The sequence below is a fragment of the Saimiri boliviensis genome, chromosome 9, assembly GCF_048565385.1.
Source record: "Saimiri boliviensis isolate mSaiBol1 chromosome 9, mSaiBol1.pri, whole genome shotgun sequence".
In the NCBI taxonomy this organism is placed as follows: Eukaryota; Metazoa; Chordata; class Mammalia; order Primates; family Cebidae; genus Saimiri; species Saimiri boliviensis.
In genome coordinates this window covers 56,351,526-56,369,861 of record NC_133457.1, presented here as the reverse complement: position 1 = coordinate 56,369,861, position 18,336 = coordinate 56,351,526, and the positions used below count along the sequence as shown (strand labels likewise).

Below are 18,336 nucleotides of genomic sequence, written 5' to 3'. Positions count from 1 at the left end.
TAAACCTGCTTAAAGCAAAGCAATAACAATAGAGCATAAGAACACTAAGATAATCTGTCAAATGACTTTTGGGCAAAAGTGAAGAATAAAACATTTCAAAATAATTGGTAAAATATGAGCAATAGTTGGAGGCCATTATCCAAAGCAAAAAAAAAAAAAAAAAAAACAGGAAAAGACAACCAAACACCAAATATTCTTACTTCTAAGTGGGAGCTGAACAATGAGAACACATGGACACAGGGAAAGGAACAACACACACTGGGGGTTTTGGGTAGGCAGAAGGGGGCAGAGTATCAGGATAAATAGCTAATGCATGCTAGACTTAATAACTAGGTTATGGGTTGATAGGGGCAGCAAACCACCATGGCATATATTTACCTATGTAACAAACCTGCAAATTCGGCACATGTATCCAGGAACTTAAAATTAAATTTAAAAATTTTTAAGTGACTATTTAGCAACAAATATAAGCCTAAATAACTCATGAAAAAAACAGTGTTTTACATACTTTTTAAAGCTTACAAATGAAAGAATAATATATCCTACCGTTTTCCTGAGCTGGTCTTGATAAACAATTTTCAGAGAATATCCTTTGAACATATGTGGGCTAAAAAGACAAGAAAACAGTGAAGTTACATTTTAGTAGTGGAGGAATGATAAATGTACAAAAGTCATCATGCAAGTAGAGAATGACAGCTGCCATAACAGAATCCAGAATACATTTCTATGGGGCATGAAGGATGAAGAGATTATACTCTATGGAATCCAGGGTCTTCTCAGAAATAGCTGTATTGGTGCTGACTTTGAAGGATGGGTTAAATTAGAGCAGGTAGAAAGGTAAGGAATTTCATGAGCAGACAAATAACAAGAGCAAAGGACAAGATACTGGACTTTACAGATCATGCTTACAAAAGAAGATGAAGAATATCTATTTGGATAACATGCAGGGTCTGTGAAGGGAGTGGTTGGCAAATAGACTAGAATGAGATGCAGGAGTCATATTCAGAAACTCCTTAAATCGTTTGCAGAGGTGTTTGGATTTAATTCACTCAGGATTAAATGTCTTAAAGCAGGGAAATAGCATGTCCCGATCTGTAAAAGGAAGTCAAGATCAGCAATTAATTATATTGATGCACCCCTTCTTCCAGTCTCAAGGAGAAAATCAGAATATGATTAGAGAAGTAAGCATATAAATACCATAATAATAGTGTGTCAGTAATGTACATTTAAAATTATTTTTCCAAAGGAAAATAATCCATTCTATAAAAAAGACACACGCACTTGTATATTCATCACAGCACTACTCAAAAGAGAAAAGACTTGAAATCAATTTAGGTGCTTATCAATGGTGGACTGCATGAAGAATGCAGTACATATACACCATGGAATACCATGCAGTCATAGAAAAGAACAAAATGGTGTTCTTTGCAACAGCATGGATGCACCTGGAGGCCATCCTTCAAAGCAAATTAACTCAGTAACAAAAACCAATACTGCATGTATTCACGTGTAAATGGGAGCTAAACATTAGTACACATGGACACAAGGATGGGAACAATAGACACTAGGGACCCCAAAAGGTAAAAGAAGGGAGGAGGCAAGGGCTAAAACCTAATGATTAGATCCTATGCTCTCTACTTACGTTATAGCATCAGTTGTACCCCAAACATCAGTGTCATGCAATATACCCATGTAACAAATTTGCACATGTACCTAGAGTCTAAAAACTGAAATTATAAAGAATAAAATATTTTTTATTTGAAACATACTTTTAATGCATTTATCTGGACATTTTACCCAGGAGAAGGAATAACATATTTTTGAAATCTTTATTGAGATTCCTAAATATTTAACATTTCTGAATTTGAGCTATTGCTTCAGGAAGAACAAGCTTTTACCTCAGAAAAAAAGAATAAGAAAAAAATCATTTGGGACTGTAATCTTTAAATCATTGAATTTTCTGTGTGATAAGATAGGACCTACAACATTTAAATTCAATTATACCAAAAGGTTTGAAAATGCAAGTTTCAAAGAATAGTTTCATTAACTCTGCCTTCTCAATGAGAGTAAACTTTGAGTCAGAGTACAAAGAACTGAAGGATGTATAAAAGCAAAATGCTGACATGGAGTTTGTGTCTTCCAAATTAAAATTAAAATGTCAGATAATTTACATCACTTAAATAAAATGTAACAATATTTACATTGTAAAATACAAAGTAAAAAATCAAGTAGGTATTTTATTAATTTTTTCAAATATGAGCAAAAGATGAAGATATATGATTTGAATTTTATACATACACATATGTACATAAATATGGAAAGAGATTGTGTTTGAGAGGAAGAGAAGCTTCATTTCTTAATGCATAAACAACTATGTTTATAATAATGTAATATTCATTGAATGACTCTATATACTATTAAATAATATAAGAACTGCTAATGAATAATTAAATTATTTCTACCAAGAGCTAATTATATTATTACCCAGTCTATTACCTCTGAATGTTATATATTATGTCCCTAAATTAAAATGTCTCACAAATACTAAGTTCTTTAGGACTTAGCTTTCTCCTCCTGAGAGAAGATTTTGTTGGCTGCCTCTCTACAGTAGGACTCAGTTATGCTCTATCACAGGGTTCTGCCTTTCATAATGGTAGTCATAGTGTAATCCTTCACTTATATGTTGACCATCTCTCCCCGTAGACTATATTCTCCTGAAGGTCAAGGACCTTCAATACCATGCTGTTACATTTCTAGTGCCCAGAGCAGTATCTTGAACTCACCAACACATAATACACATCTGTTGAACAAAAATGTAATTCTTTAGAAATTCAATAATTTCCCAGGAGAACAATTTGGATTAATCACTTGAACCTTTGTATTTTGCCAAGTGAACATTTATAATGACTTCTTATTAATAAAACTACTTATTGTATCTGAATAGTAGAACATTTTATATACTATTAGGAAAACTGGAAAAAAGAAATAATTTATATTTAACTTGATTATATGTTGAAAATCAAAATTTGAAACCTAAAACTTAAACTTTACTTTCATTTGTTCTTTACATTTTTATTGAATTTATATTCTGTACAAGGCACTATATTATCTCTTATGAGAGATACAGAGAAAAATGAGACAATTCTTCTCTGAAGGAATGAAAATCTAGTATAGATATAAAATAGGTAGAGATACTGTAAGTCAAGTGAGAAGGTGACAACTGGCATTAGAGATTTGCTGCAGCAGTGTTTCTCAAACTTTTTTGCTTCAACTCACAATAATAAATTAGTCTTATGCTGTGTGTAACAAATACATAACAGAACAATATTTTACCTTTACTATATGCAATACACTTTAATGTTTTACATTCTATCATATCCTCTTTTTGCTTAATCTTGGGTATTCATTTATTAAACTATTTTCACAACACAATAAAAATTAACACACTGTTCAAAAACACTGGGCTCTTGAAGAATCAGCTTCCTCAGTGAGATGGTATTTATGTCAAATGTTGAATAAAAGACTATAATAGGTATACATGTAAATTTGAGGAAAAGGTATCATTTCAGACAGAAGAAACTACATAAATAATATTATTTAGAACATGAGAAAGCATGAACAAATAAAACCAAGTAGTTCAGTTTGGCTGCTGTGGTAGACAGAAATTTTAAGATGATGCTCCAGGTTCCTACATCCTGATATATACACTATGTGTAATAAGCAATCCTTGAGTATGGCAGAACCTGTGACTATGAGAATATGTCATTTCCACAATTTTGTTACTTTCGCTGGCAAAAAAGAATTTTTGCAGATGTAACTAAGTCTCTAATACATTGTGTATTAGAAAGGAAACTGTCCTGGGTAAGCCTGATTTAATGACTTCTTAAAAGGAAGATTCAGATACCCTTTCTTGCTGGCTATGCAGATTCAGCTATCAAGAGTTCTATAGCCTCCAGGAAATGAATTCTACTAACAACACGCGAGACAACCCAGCAACATCTTGGGATTGCTGGGCTTAGAACACAGCAGAGCCCACCAGACTTCTTGCCAACAGAAAGATGAGATTACAGATGTATGTTGTCTTTAATATATTACTCAATAATAGAAAACAACTGTAGTGTGGGTGCACAAAGAAAAACCATCTAAGAGATTTCTGCAAAGGTAACTGAAATTCTGAGTATGGAGTGCCATGAGAGATTGGAGAACTGTTATATTAACTATAATTTTAAAAATCCAACCTAATTTTTATATTAAGTTGATAAAGGAAGACATATAGTTTATACTATGTGTGAACAATTATATTACACCATGATTTCTAATAATGCCTATATTACTAATTTTTTAGATTTTGATTTAAAAATTAGCATATCAAATACATTCAAGTATCTGCCTTTTGTTCAAAAAACAAAAATTGGTTCATGTATGTTTCTTCCACAAATAATTTACTGCTTTCTTTGACAGAAGACCATGACATTCATAATTCATCTTTTTAATATAAATATTCATCAGTCCACCATAAGAACATGATAATTTGTTAATTACAAAATAACTGAATTTGATAGTCTTCTAACATAGGAACCCTAAGATTTGAGAAAGCCAGGTGGGGACTGGAACGGCCGAACAGTCATTTCCATGCATCCACTCTCAGGTCCATTTATGCCTCCGTGATATATACGTCCTAATTTCTCTGTGTCTTATAACGTGGAATGCTTAGAAAACCCTGCCTTAGGGATTATTTTGCCTTTAGAAATACACTTATATTTTCCATATCCCTCAGTGAGCAGCTTAAAGCAAGTGATATTTTCTGAATTCTGTCAATCAGGAATACCAACTATGTGATTCATACTTTCACTGTGTGCACTGAGCCAAAAGGTGTCCTAAAATGCAGAGAATGACTTTAAAAGCAACTGCTTCTCTGGGTATACTAATATGGTACATCTCATTCTTTTGAGAAGATTTGCAGACTTCTTGATAATTTCTGCTTTAGTGTGTAAATTTTATTAATTTAAAATAGATAATTTATGTCTGAACTGCATAAAAAGAAATGATTACATAAGTATTCCACAACATTAGATACCATAGAACCATAATTAAAATGCACAGATGTGGCTAGAATGCAAACACACTGCATTGTTCACAAGTGCAGTGAACTGAAATGTAACATTAGTTAAAATGCAAACACATAATTCTCCACCTCACATGCTACTATTCTGATTTTCTTACGATGAGAAACAGCACCATATAGGAAAAAAGGAAACATATATTAGGGTGTTTTTTTAAATCTTCTCTGAGGTCTGAAAATGATGTCATTTTTATATATGCCCTTCTTCAGTGAGATAGAACTAGTTTCAGTAGCTAGAGAAAGAAAGCAAAGGTATCAACCAAACGATGGCTCCTGCCTATTTTATAGCATGAACACTGATGTTTTCAAACAGATTGTATTAGTGACTTCAGTACCTCCTTCAGAGAACCTTAAATTTGCTAATTTAGAACAGCAAAATTAAACCTTTCTTCTCTTTCTAAGTGTCATAAGAAGACCTTCCCCTTGTTAACCACAGGCAATTTTTGCAATGGGTCAAAGATTCTCTATCTAAAAATGAAATCATATAATTTGTGTCTGTTGAAAACTAGGGTTTGGGGATTGCAAAGCATCTGAGAAGGTGAGCATGCCCTGTTTTCCTTTATGTAATGCAATGCTCAGTAAATGGCTTGTTACATTTTAAATTTTCAGTATGTGATCTTAATAGCATATATATTTCCATTGCCTATAATCATGTTTAAAAACATGGTCAATTTCAAATGAATTAATGTGATATAAGTTTAAAATTGTAGAAGACTTTCATAAAACCTTAAAGGGGCAAAGCTGGAAGTAATTTGTGTAATTTTACAAATTCAATACAATTAACAAGTTGGCAACACTCTTGTTTAATATGTTGAAAATATCAGCTATATAACATCTCTAATGTTACTAATAGCATGTCTTATGTGTCTTAATAACAGCAATCTCAGACAGCCAAGACAATATTTTGCTTACATTGTACTTTGTGGGTCAAAATCCACCTAAGATTCCCTAATCCAAACCAGAGTAATGGGTGTGTGTGTGTGTGGTGCAGAACTGTATACAAGACATTTCAGATTCTAAACAAGAAATTTTGTAACCATCTTTCACTGTTCCTTATTTTATGTATTCAATCTGTCACTAAGCCTTATTCTTTCTTTAAAATTTTTCTCAAATCTCTATTTTTACATAATTTCTCCTGTGAGCACCCTAACTCAAGCTAGTGTCTCCTAAATACCTAGATGACTACAACAGTTCTTTAGCTGAATTGACTAGTAGGTTCCCTTGGTCATAGGCATTACTAGTCTTCTAAAATATTGCTTGTACCAACATGCAAGAACTGATGTAGCAAATCACATAATAATTTACATTGCCCATAATGGCAAATATCAAATTCATAATCTGTATTTTCAGAATCTCTATGCTATGAACATCTTACTTACTAAGTTCTTTATATCAGTATTCCTAAAAATGAACTCCAATCCTGTTAGACTGAATTCTAACTATGATTCCTAACGATGATGAATATACCCGTAAGGATGTTTTAAGTAATCAGTGAAAGGCTGCTGCTAATGAAATTAAAGCATCACCGTTTGAGATAGAACACGGACTCAAATTATTAAATTAAACTTAAAAGAACAGATACATCTCTTAGTCCCAAACTTTACTAACAATTCAGATGATATAAATAATAGTAAGAAAGAGGTAAAACAGAGAGAAGTCAGAAAGTATCAACATAGACCGTGATATGTTTCCTCACCACATTAGGACTGACTTTGGTCGCTATGCAGAAAGTGAGTTCAAAATGATACATTTGAAACTCATTTGCACAAAGGGAACTTCTTCAGTCAGGAAACATCCCTGTTTTATACTCCAATAAAAGTATCTCGAATATATAATGTTTTCTATCAGGTTATGCCCCATAAATGCATAAATTCCAGATATATTCACTATGAGCAAGCTAAGTAGGCCTGCCATATCTGTTAAATGTATTTCATAGATGAGGATTATTTATTATCTTTATTATTCCAAATATAATCAGAGATTTAACTTGGCCATTTTTTCTTTTACTTCTGGGTATATTAATTCCCTGAATAGCAGGTTAGGTTGCAGCCAGCTGCTAAAACTTGTGGTTCCAATTTGCAAGTTATCTTGCTGGATTAAGTTCAGTTGATCCTCATATTTCAGCACCGTCTTTTAGGTGGAAGAGAAAGAAGCAATGTTTCAGGATGAACACCTGGGAACAGGGAGTAACTCTAAATTCAACCATTACCTCCCATGTGCAGATCTGTTCACATAATCTACTGGATGTTTATGGTCCTAGGGAAAAATACACACACACACACACACACACACACACACACTTGAAAACTGATAGTTCTTTAAAAGTGGTTGCAGGTTTTCATGTGTTCTGAAACTGTGCATTTACTGAAAATATATAAAATTTACAAATATAAGATAATAGGAACTGGTGGAGTATGAAATTCACTGGAGAGTTAATGCTGTATCTATAAGCAGCCATTTTAAATTGTCTGCAGGTTGCTCAATATATTTAGGTATAACATTTTATTATTGAGTCAATAAATCACCATTCCAACAAAAGAACACTTTTTTCTTGACTATAGCCTTCATTAATTAAAAAACAATTTATTGTCCGGAGCGATGGCTCACGCCTGTAATCCCAGCACTTTGGGAGGACGAGGCGGGCGGATCACGAGGTCAAGAGATAGAGACCATCCTGGCCAACACGATGAAACCCCATCTCGACTAAAAATACAAAAAAATTAGCTGGGTGCGATGGCACGCGCCTGTGGTCCCAGCTACTCTGGAGGCTGAGGCAGGAGAATTTCTTGAGCCCAGGAGGCGGAGGTTGCAGTGAGCCGAGATTGTGCCACTGCACTCCAGCCTGGTGACAGAGCAAGGCTTCCTCTCCAAAAAAAAAAAATCTGGAGAGGCGCCATGATGGTTAAATAAAGCAGCTCCTGTCTGCAGCTCCCAGCAAGACCAGTACAGAAGGCAGGCGACTTTTGCATTTCCAAGTGAAGTACCGAGTTCATTTCACCGGGACTGGTTAGGGAATGGATACAACTCAGAGAGTGAGCAGAAGCAGGGTGGGACATCACTTCACCCGGGAACTGCAAGGAATGGGGGGACCTCCCTGCCCCAGCCAAGGGAAGCAGTGAGGGATTGTGCTACTCACCCTGTGTACTGGGCTTTTCCCATGGAGTTTTGCAATCCGAAGAACAGGAGATTCCTTCATGAGCCTACATCACCAGGGTCCTGGATTTCAAGCACAAAACTGGGCGGCTGATTGGGAAGGCACCAGCTAGCTGCAAGAGTCTTTTCCTACCCTAGCATTGCCTGGGACCCCAGTTAAACAGGAGAATAGTCCACTGCCCTGGAAAGGGGGCTACAGCCAGGGATACAAGTGGTTTCGCTCAGCGGGTCCCACTCCCAAGGAGCCCAGCAAGCTAATAACCACTCCTTTGAAGTTCTTCCTGCCAGCACAGCAGTCTGGTGTTGATCTGGGATGACTGAGCTTGTTGAGGGCAGAAGCAGCTGTCATTACTGAGGCTTTAATAGGCGGTTTTCCCCTGACCAGGCTAAGGAGACTGGCAGGTTTACACTGGGTGGAGTTCAGCACAGCACAGCAAAGCAACTGTGGCCAGACTCCTTCTCTAGATTCCTTCTTACTGGGCAGAGTATCTCTGAAGAGAACGCAGCAGCCCCAGACAGAGGATTAGAGATAACACTCAGTCTCCCAAAGACAGAGCAACTGGGCAAGGGGAGCAGCTGCAGGTGCAGCTTCAGCGGACTTAATCGTTCCTGCCTGCTAGCTCTGAAGAGAACAGCTGATCCTGATGAGGGGGATTCTCCTAGCCCAGGGCAGCAGCTCTGCTAAAGGACAGACTCCTCAAACGGGTTCATGACCCCTGTGCCTCCTGTGACTAGAAGAGACCTCCCAACAGGGGTAGACAGACATCTCATACAGGAAAGGTCAGGCTGGCATCAGTCCAGTTCCCCTCTGGGACAAAGCTTCCGGAGGAAGGAGCATGCACCAGTCTGCTTATTCTACTGGTGATACCCAGGTGAGCAGGATCTGGGGTGGACTTCCAGCAAACTGCAGCAGACCTGCAGAAGAGGGGCCTGACTGTTGGAATAAAAACTACCAAATGGAAAGCAACAACACCACAACATCAACAAAAGAGACCCCACACAAAAACCCCATCAAAACATCATCAATTTCAGAGATCAAAGGTAGAGTAAATAGATAACCAAATAAATCCATGAAGATGAGGAAAAACTGGTGCAAAACGCTGAAAATTCCAAAAACCAGAATGCCTCTTCTCCTCCAAATGATTGCAAAACCTCTCCAGCAAAGGCATAAAACTGGACAGAGAATGTGATTGACAAATTGACAAAAATAGGCTTGAGAAGGTGGGAAATAACAAATTCCTCTGAACCTAAGGAGCATGTTCTAACTCAATGCAAGGAAGCTAAGAACCTTGATAAAAGGTTACAGGAACTACTAATTAGAATAACTAGTTTAGAGAGGAAGATAAATGACCTGATGAGGCTGAGAAACAAAGCACGAGAACTTCGTGAAGCATACACAAGTATCAATCAGTGAAAGAAAGGATATCAGAGATTGAAGACCACCTTGCTGAAATAAGGCATGCAGATAAGATTAGAGAAAAAGAATGAAAATGAATGAACAAAGCCGCCAAGAAGTATGAGACTATGTGAAAACAGTCTTTTTTTTTTTTTTTTTGACAAGTTTAAAACATGTATTTAAAATACAATTTATAAAACGCTGAATCTGCCGACTCAGGAGCCCACGGTGCAGGGTGGGGTGGGAGTGGGCAGCTGCCCGCTACACCAGCAGAGTAAGACTGCAGGGGTGCGGCCCTCCCTCCCATGCCCTTCTGTTCAGACACCCAAGGGGCCCATGTGCACCCCTGGGATCACACAACCAGAAAACAGGACCTCAGAGGTTTCCTGAGTCTCTGCTTACCAGGGAGGCTGGGTACAGCTCTGCCAGCCCATCCCTGAGCAGGGCACCCTCAGATGGGGCAGAGCAGGGCATGGCTGGGCTGGGCAGGGCAGGGCTGGGTGGGGCAGGTGGGCTCTGGAAGGGGCTGATGGTAGCAGATAGGGTGTTGCCTCCTGCCTGCAGGTGAGGAGCACCCTGATTGAGTGGGCTGAGAAAGGCTGGTCACCAGGCCTGGACCCCCCAGCTCCTTTGGTTATAGGCTGACATCAGAGTAGTGGCTCATGGGAAGCGGTTAGCTGGAAGGTCTGAGGCCTGGCCCATGGGGTCAGGAAGGAACTGGGGGACGGGGACAGTACCATGAAGGCAGATAAAGGGGCAGCAGCCTCAAGTTTCTGCCCCCCATCCCCCTGGGGTTTTCCAAGCCAAAGCCTGCAACTTACTTAAAAAAAAAAAAAAAAGGAAAAAAAGCACTTAGGAAAGTTATAGACAACTACCCCCAAAAAATACCCTCCCACACACAAAATCCAAACCGCTTCCTCATCTCCCTTCCCGCCTCCCCCAACACAATACATTTTCCTTTTTCTTTCTTTTTAAAAATGTTGCCTGCCACCTCTCCATTTGGGAAGCCCAGGGCATCACTGCTGGTGGGTGGTTGACAGGCACACAGTGGGCTAAGCCCATCTTTGGCCAGAGGGAGGTGGTAGGACCAGTCCCTGCCACATCCTCAATCCACAGACACGAACCAGCCACCTTTCACTTTGGCCCCCTCTTGAGGGTAGTGGGGCAAGAACAGGTGGTCCCAATCAAACCTACAATTGATTGGTATACTTGAAAGTGACAAGGAGAATGGAACCAAGGTGGAAAACACACTTCAGGATATTATCCAGGAGAACTTCCCCAAACTAGCAACACAGGCTAACATTCAATTTCAGGAAATACAGAGAATATCACTAGATATTCCACAAGAAGATCAATCCCAAGACACATAACTATCAGATTTTCCAAGGTTGAAATGAAGGAAAATGTGTTAAGGGCAGCCAGAAAGAAAGGTCAAGTAACCTATAGATAGAAGCCCATCAGACTAACAGCATATCTCTCTGCAGAAATCCTACATGCCAGAAGAGAATAGGGGCCAATATTTAACATTGTTAAAATAATTCTCAACTCAGAATTTCATATTCAGACAAACTAAGCTTCATAAGCAAAGGAGAAATAAAACCCTTTCCAGACAAGCAAATGCTGATGGGTTTTGTTACCACCAGGCTTGCCTTACAAGAGCTCCTGAAGAAAGCACTAAACATGAAAAGGTAAACCGAGTACCAGCCACTGAAAAAACACACCAAAATATAAAGACCAATGACACTATGAAGAAACTGCATCAACTAATGTGCAAAATAACCAGCTAGCATCATGATGGCAGGATCAAATTCACACATAACAATATTAACGTTAAATTTAAATGGGCTAAATACCCCAAGTTAAAAGAAACACACTGGCAAATTGGATAAAGAGTCAAGACACACTGGTGTGCTGTATTCATAAGATGAACCTCATGTACAAAGATACACATATGCTCCAAATAAAAGGATGGAGGAATATTTACCAAGCAAAGGGAAGGAAAAAAGGCAGAGATTGCAATCCTAGTCTCTGATAAAACAGAGTTTAAACCAACAAAGATCAAAAAAGGACAAAGAAGGGCATTACATAATGATAAATGGATCAATGCAACAAGAAGAGCTAACTATCCTAAATATATATGCACCCAATACAGGTGCTGTCATAAAGGATCTTCTATTCAATGAATGATGCTGGGAAAACAGGTAAGCCATATTCAGAAAACTGAAACTGGACCCCTTTCTTATACCTCATACAAAAATTAACTCAAGATAGATTAAAGACTTAAATGTAAAACCCCAAACCATAAAAACCCTAGAAGTAAACATAGCTAAGCTCAGAGCAGAATTGAAGGAGAAAGAGACATGAAAAAGCCTCTAAAAAATTAATTAATCCAGAAGCTAATTCTTTGGGGAAAAAAAATTAACACAATAGACTGTTAGCTAGACTAATAAAGAAGAAAAGAGAGAAGAATCAAATAGACACAACAAAAAATGATAAAGGGGATATCACCACTGACCCCACAGAAATGCAAATACCGTCAGAGAATACTATAAACATCTTCACCTAAGTAAACTAGAAAATATAGAAGAAATGGATAAATTTGGGACATATACAAATCCCTAAATAGATCAATAACAAGTTCTGAAGTCAAATCCCTGAATAGAGCAGTAACAAGTTCTGAAATTGAGACAGTAATTAATAGCCTACCAAACAAAAAAAAGCCCAGGACCAGATGGATTCACAGCTGAAGTATACCAAAGGTACAAAGAAAAGCTCCAATTCCAATAGTTGAAAAGGAGGGACTCCTCCTTAACTCATTTTATGAAACCAGCATCATCCTGATACTGAAACCTGGCAGATACAAACAACAAAGAAAAAGAACACTGCAGACCAATATCCCTGGTAACATAGATGTGAAAATCATCAATAAAATACTGGCAAACCAAATCCAGAAGCACATCAAAAAGCTTATCCACCACAATCAAGTCAGCTTCATCCCTGGAAAACAATTCCAGTAAAACATACAGAAATCAATAAATGCATCATATAAACAGAACCAAAGACAAAAACCACATGATTATCTCGATAGATGCAGAAAAGACCTTTGATAAAATTCAACATCCCTTCATGTTAAAAACTCTAAACTAATTTACACTCCCACCAACAGGGTAAAAGTGTTCCTATTTCTCCACATCTTTGAAAGCTTAGGTTACCAAATTCTGGGTTGAAAATTACTTTCTTTAAGAATGTTGAATATTGGCCCCCAATCTCTCCAGCATCTGTTGTCTCCCGATTTTTTAATGATCGCCATTCTAACTGGCATGAGATGGTATCTCAATGTAGTTTTGATTTGCATTTCTCTAATGACCAGTGATGATGAGCATTTTTTCATATGTTTGTTGGCCTCATATATGTCTTCTTTTGTAAAGTGTCTAAATGCTACCTGACTTCAAACTATACTACAAGGCTACAACGACTCAAAACATCATGGTACTTGTTCCAATACAGACATAAAGACCAAAGGAACAGAACAGAGTCCTCAGAAATAACACAATGCATCTGCAACCATCTATCTTTGACAAGTCTGACAAAAACAAACAATGGGAAAGGGATCTTCTGTTTGAAAAATGGTACTGGGAAAACTGGCTAGTCATATGCAGAAAACAGAAACTGGACTCCTTCCTTACACCTTATACAAATATGAACTCAAGATGGATTAAAGGCTTAAATGTAAAACCCTAGAAGAAACCTAGGCAATACCATTGGACACAGGCGTGAGCAAAGACTTCATGACAAAAATACTGAAAGCAATTGCAACAAAAGCCAAAATTGACAGAGGGAATCTAATTTAACTAAGAAGCTTCTGTAAAGCAAAAGAAACTAGCATCAGAGTGAACAGACAAACTACAGAATGGGGGGAAATTTTTGCAATTTACCCATCTGACAAAGGTCTAATATCCAGAATCTGCAAGGAACTTAAACAAATTGACAAGATAAGAGAAACAACCTCATCAAAAGGTGGGCAAAGGAGATGAACATATGCTTCTGAAAAGAAGATATTCATTGGCCAATGAACATATGAGAAAACCCTCAACATTACTGATCATTAGAGAAATGCAAACCCAAACCACAATGAGATACCATCTCATGCAAGTCAGAATAGCAATTATTAAAAAGTCAAGAAACAATGGATGCAAGTGAGGTTGCAGAGAAATAGGAACGCTTTTACACTGTTGGTGGGAGTGTAAATTAGTTAAAACATTGTGGAAGACAGTGTGGTGATTCCTGAAGGATCTGGAAATAGAAATACCATTTGACCCAGCTATCCTATTACTGGGTATACACCCAAAGGAATACAAATTATTCTACTATAAAGACACATGCACATGTATGTTATGGCAGCATTATTTACAATGGCAAAGTCATGGAACCAACCCAAATGCCCATCAATGATAGACTAGATAAAGAAAATGTGGTACATATACACCATGGAATACAATGTAGCCATAAAAATGTTATGTCCTTTTCAGGGACAGGGATGAAGCTGGAAGCCAACATCCTCAGCAAACTAACACAGGAACAGAAAATCAAATACCACATGTTCTCACTCATAAGTGGGAGTCGAACAGTGAGAACACATGGACATAGGGAGGGGAACATCACACACCAGGGCCTGTTGTGGGGTGGGGGGTGAGGAAAGGGAACTTAGAGAATGGGTCAGTAGTTGTAGCAAACCACCATGGCACACGTATTCCTATGTAACAAACCTGCATGTTCTGCACATCTATCCCGGAACTTAAAGTAAAATAAAAATTTTTTAAAAGATGTTTGATGTTCTACATATGAAAGACAAATACAATACTGTAAGATTTAATTATTTTAATTATGATGGATTATTTAAAGAAATCAATAATAAATAATTTAGAAGATAATGCCAATGTCATAGCTGATGAAAAAGAAGTGGCAGATGTACAATATCTATTTTGATTTTTTCTTCATTAAATAAAACAAGTTCTCTGTGTTCTTAATGATAAATAGCTATCATAAAAATAAAAGAAGCACATCTGTGAAAGTCATTGTGTTAAGCTTGAGCTCAGCATAATATAAGCTCAAATCAGATGTAACTCTCAATTTAAGGAACTCATAGTCTAGTCAGAGACACAATAACATGCAAAATTCACCCTTGTACAAAAGGATAAGTGCTGTAATAAAGCTATAAAAATGTCATCAACTGAGGAAAAAGGATTTTTTCTGGTTTATTCACGCTTACCTTTGCTTGGTTTGCGACTACATTGTCTGAATCAGTACTTCTCATCACTGACTGCATAGTACAATCACTTGGGGACAATTTTTTTTTTTTAAAAAGGCATATGCCCCCAACTAGCATTATTAGGCAGTTGTAAGGAATCAGCATAGATATTTTTATCCAGTTTTGAGTTGACTATTTCGGGCTATTCAAAATTTGTATTAAGAGTTGCACTCAAAACTAGTTCAACATAGTATCTCTGCAAGGCAGTCTAAACAGACTAAACTATAGGTGTCTGCTGACAAGAGCACTTCAAGTTCCATCTGTTGTGTATATCCAGGAATCAAAGGTGCACAGATTACCCTGCATTAACTGTACTTTTCCTCAAATGGTTCTTTACTTACTTTTTACTTATGCTAAACCTTTCTTCCTCTAAATCCTTACCTCTAAACCTTCTCCCCTACCTTTCTAGAACTCAAGGTCCCACATGAGAAAAATCCCTTTATTCATAAACTTTTCATTGAACATTCTTTCCTCCAATTTCATCTCTAACATAAACCCAGTTCTCATCTAATGACAATGTTTCCTCTGAAATCACTCTCAAGAGGTGACTATTAATTTTTAACACACCCTCTTCATTAAGCCGGTAGTCAGAGTGTTGTCCTACTTTCAGTTGCTTCCTTCTCTCATAAAAAAAAAAAAAAAAAAAAAAAAAAAAAAAACTCTCAGCTGTAATGTGGCTACAACCTATCCTTGTTGCAGTCATCAACTGATTCTTTTGGTCATTTCTCATTCCCTGAAGAGCTTCACATCGGCATCACTAATTCTATCTCTCCAATACAATCTCTGCCATAATTATTTATAATTCTATATCTATATAAAGGATCTTTTTAATAATCCAGACTCTCTTTATCTTTCCCGTCTCCTACTTCAGCTAACCATTGTACATAGTCACACTGCAGACTTTGTCATTATCAATAACCACATACACACCTCAATCTTATTTTCAATTTCCGTACTCTCTAACCAACACTACTGTTGTTCCATGAAGCACTTTCTTATGCCATATCATAATTCCAACATTTTTTTCCACTAGAATTGAAAGTCCATTGTTCTTTTACAAGTTTCTTCTCAACTGGATTAAATTACATGTTTTATGGTTATCAATCTTTTCATATACTCTTAAGTGCCTTACCTTTTGGTCATTTTATGGTACTCATCTAGCAAAATAATTATTTCGTGTAAATCCAACTTTCTGCCTACAACCAGACAAGTAATGGCTGAAGAAAACTGTGTAACCTTACAAACTGGTTCCACCACACAGTGATGATTATTAACCAGAAGTGAAACCATAATAATGTTTCTATACATTTCTCAAATACATTTGGGTCTCCCATAATTTACATAACTATTATATATTCTCTTTTCCCATCAGACCTCCAATTCCTCTCCACTTTCTTAATCTCAGCTATTGATCCTTTTTCTATTCATTGAAAAAATACAAAACAATAAATGTTTCCAAAAGTTTCCATCACATTTTCTCAATTGCCTACACAAATAAATACCAATTAGTTTTGCTTTCCCTTCTGATAAAATTAAATCTTCATAATTCCACTTAAAACCAATAATTCCTGCATTCAATCATGTAATCTCTTGCCAGTTCAAATGTCTCAGTAATTGCTTTTCCATTCTAAACAATCATTTCCCCTCTTATGCAGAATTCTTCTTGAAATATTCTAACACTTTCTCAGTAAAAAACATTTCCCTTGATCCTACAGCCCCTCAAGCTACCACATTTATTTACTCCTATTCACAAAAAAAGGTTTGAATGACTTTTATATGTTCACATCTCCAGTTTTTCTCCCCTAGTTTTTTCTTGCATGCAAGATATTTGTGCTCATTACTCCACTGAAACAATTGTCAGCATAAACCTCATCTAGCAGTTACTCTCCTCATATTGCCTGAACTATAATGCCTGTAATGGCTCACATATGATGAATGTTTATTTTTATTCTCATAAATACCAAACTATATGTTTATGATGAGAAGCTAGCTCTCTTTCCTGTGGTGAAGCAAGACCACAAACTTAATCTGATGGCTTCCCCTTCTTGAGCATATGGCTTCCAGGGTCACTATGATTATTCATCTCACTCAACCGGGAAAACACATGACGATTGAACCTGGGAGATTTTTATAGGGTAGAGTTGGACACAAAATTTGTCATTTTTTTTTTTCACATTTTATTGGTTTTAACTCCCTCACAAGGCCATATGTGATGACATAGAAAACGGAGAAATGTAGTCTTTGTTGCTAGGCAGAGAAGAAATCTACTTTGGTACAGAGTTAAACAGTCTGAAACAAAAGTCTCCAAGGCCTTACATGATCTGCCTTACTCTCAATTCTCTAACCTAATTTTCTACCATTCTCCCTTTTGGACATGCAACTGTGCCACACTGGACTCCTTTTTTTCCTTAAACAATCTGAATGTATCTGTATCATGCAATTAGGTTGGTGCATCCTCTACCTTGACTGTCCATCTTTTATAGAGCAACATGCCACTCTCCCTCAAGTCTCTCTGCACAATGCTTAGATGTGACCTAGTCAGCAAGGCCTTTTCTTGTTCTCTGTTTAATATAAAATAGAAATTACAATCACAGGTATTCCCTATTACTTCTTATTATGTTTCATTTTTCTGTATAGAACTCACATCTACTTATATATTTATTGTTCTGTTTCCTACTGCCTCATGCACAGATCCTTAAGCATCTAGTAACCACTTGCCAAATTTTTATCAAGATTATGAATAAAATAATGAATTAATAAACATGTCTATTACTCCATTATGCCAACCTTAATACTTTGGTGGGTATCTCAATATTCTAGTTACTGCAAAAATCAAGATGTATCTTCAAATGGCTTCTGCCTCCGTATGTCCATTGATCAAACTGATAGCTTCCTCTTCAGTTGCTCCTACAACAGCTAGAAGGTGAGAAGAAGAGCTGAATTGTGAATCAATCCAAAATGGCTTGGAGTTAAGGATAGGTCAGTAGATTTGAGATTGAGCATAGTAAATGTATGACTGTAGGATCAGTTCTTCATTTTAATTTAGAGCTCTCCCCATATTTTTTAGTCTCTGTTACGTTTTGGTTGATTTCAAAGCCTATTTTCTAAGGCAAACATCCTCAGTAATCCAAAAAGCACACATAAAGTCCCCTAATGTGTGATACTTGTGTCTGTGTGTGACAGAGTAAGCATATTGTGGTAAGAAGGTGGATTTGTATTCTTTTGATGGTTTGCCTATTGAATATTGAAGTGAACTTTTTAAATGATACAAATGTATTATAATACAAATTCACATTATTGATGTCATGTGGCAAAATTAATACGTTGAAGGGAAATTAATAGATATTAAATTAATAT

General features: G+C 36.9%; 1 long non-coding RNA gene across 1 annotated transcript in view; it reads right to left on the bottom strand.

Moving 5' to 3' along the window:
* Positions 1-473: 473 nt before the first annotated feature.
* Positions 474-18,336, bottom strand: part of LOC141585649 (uncharacterized) — a 419,671-nt gene continuing 401,808 nt past the window's right edge. Inside the window, exon 5 of the long non-coding RNA XR_012519251.1 lies at positions 474-607. This is a non-coding gene — a long non-coding RNA (uncharacterized LOC141585649). The remainder of the gene's footprint in view (positions 608-18,336) is intronic.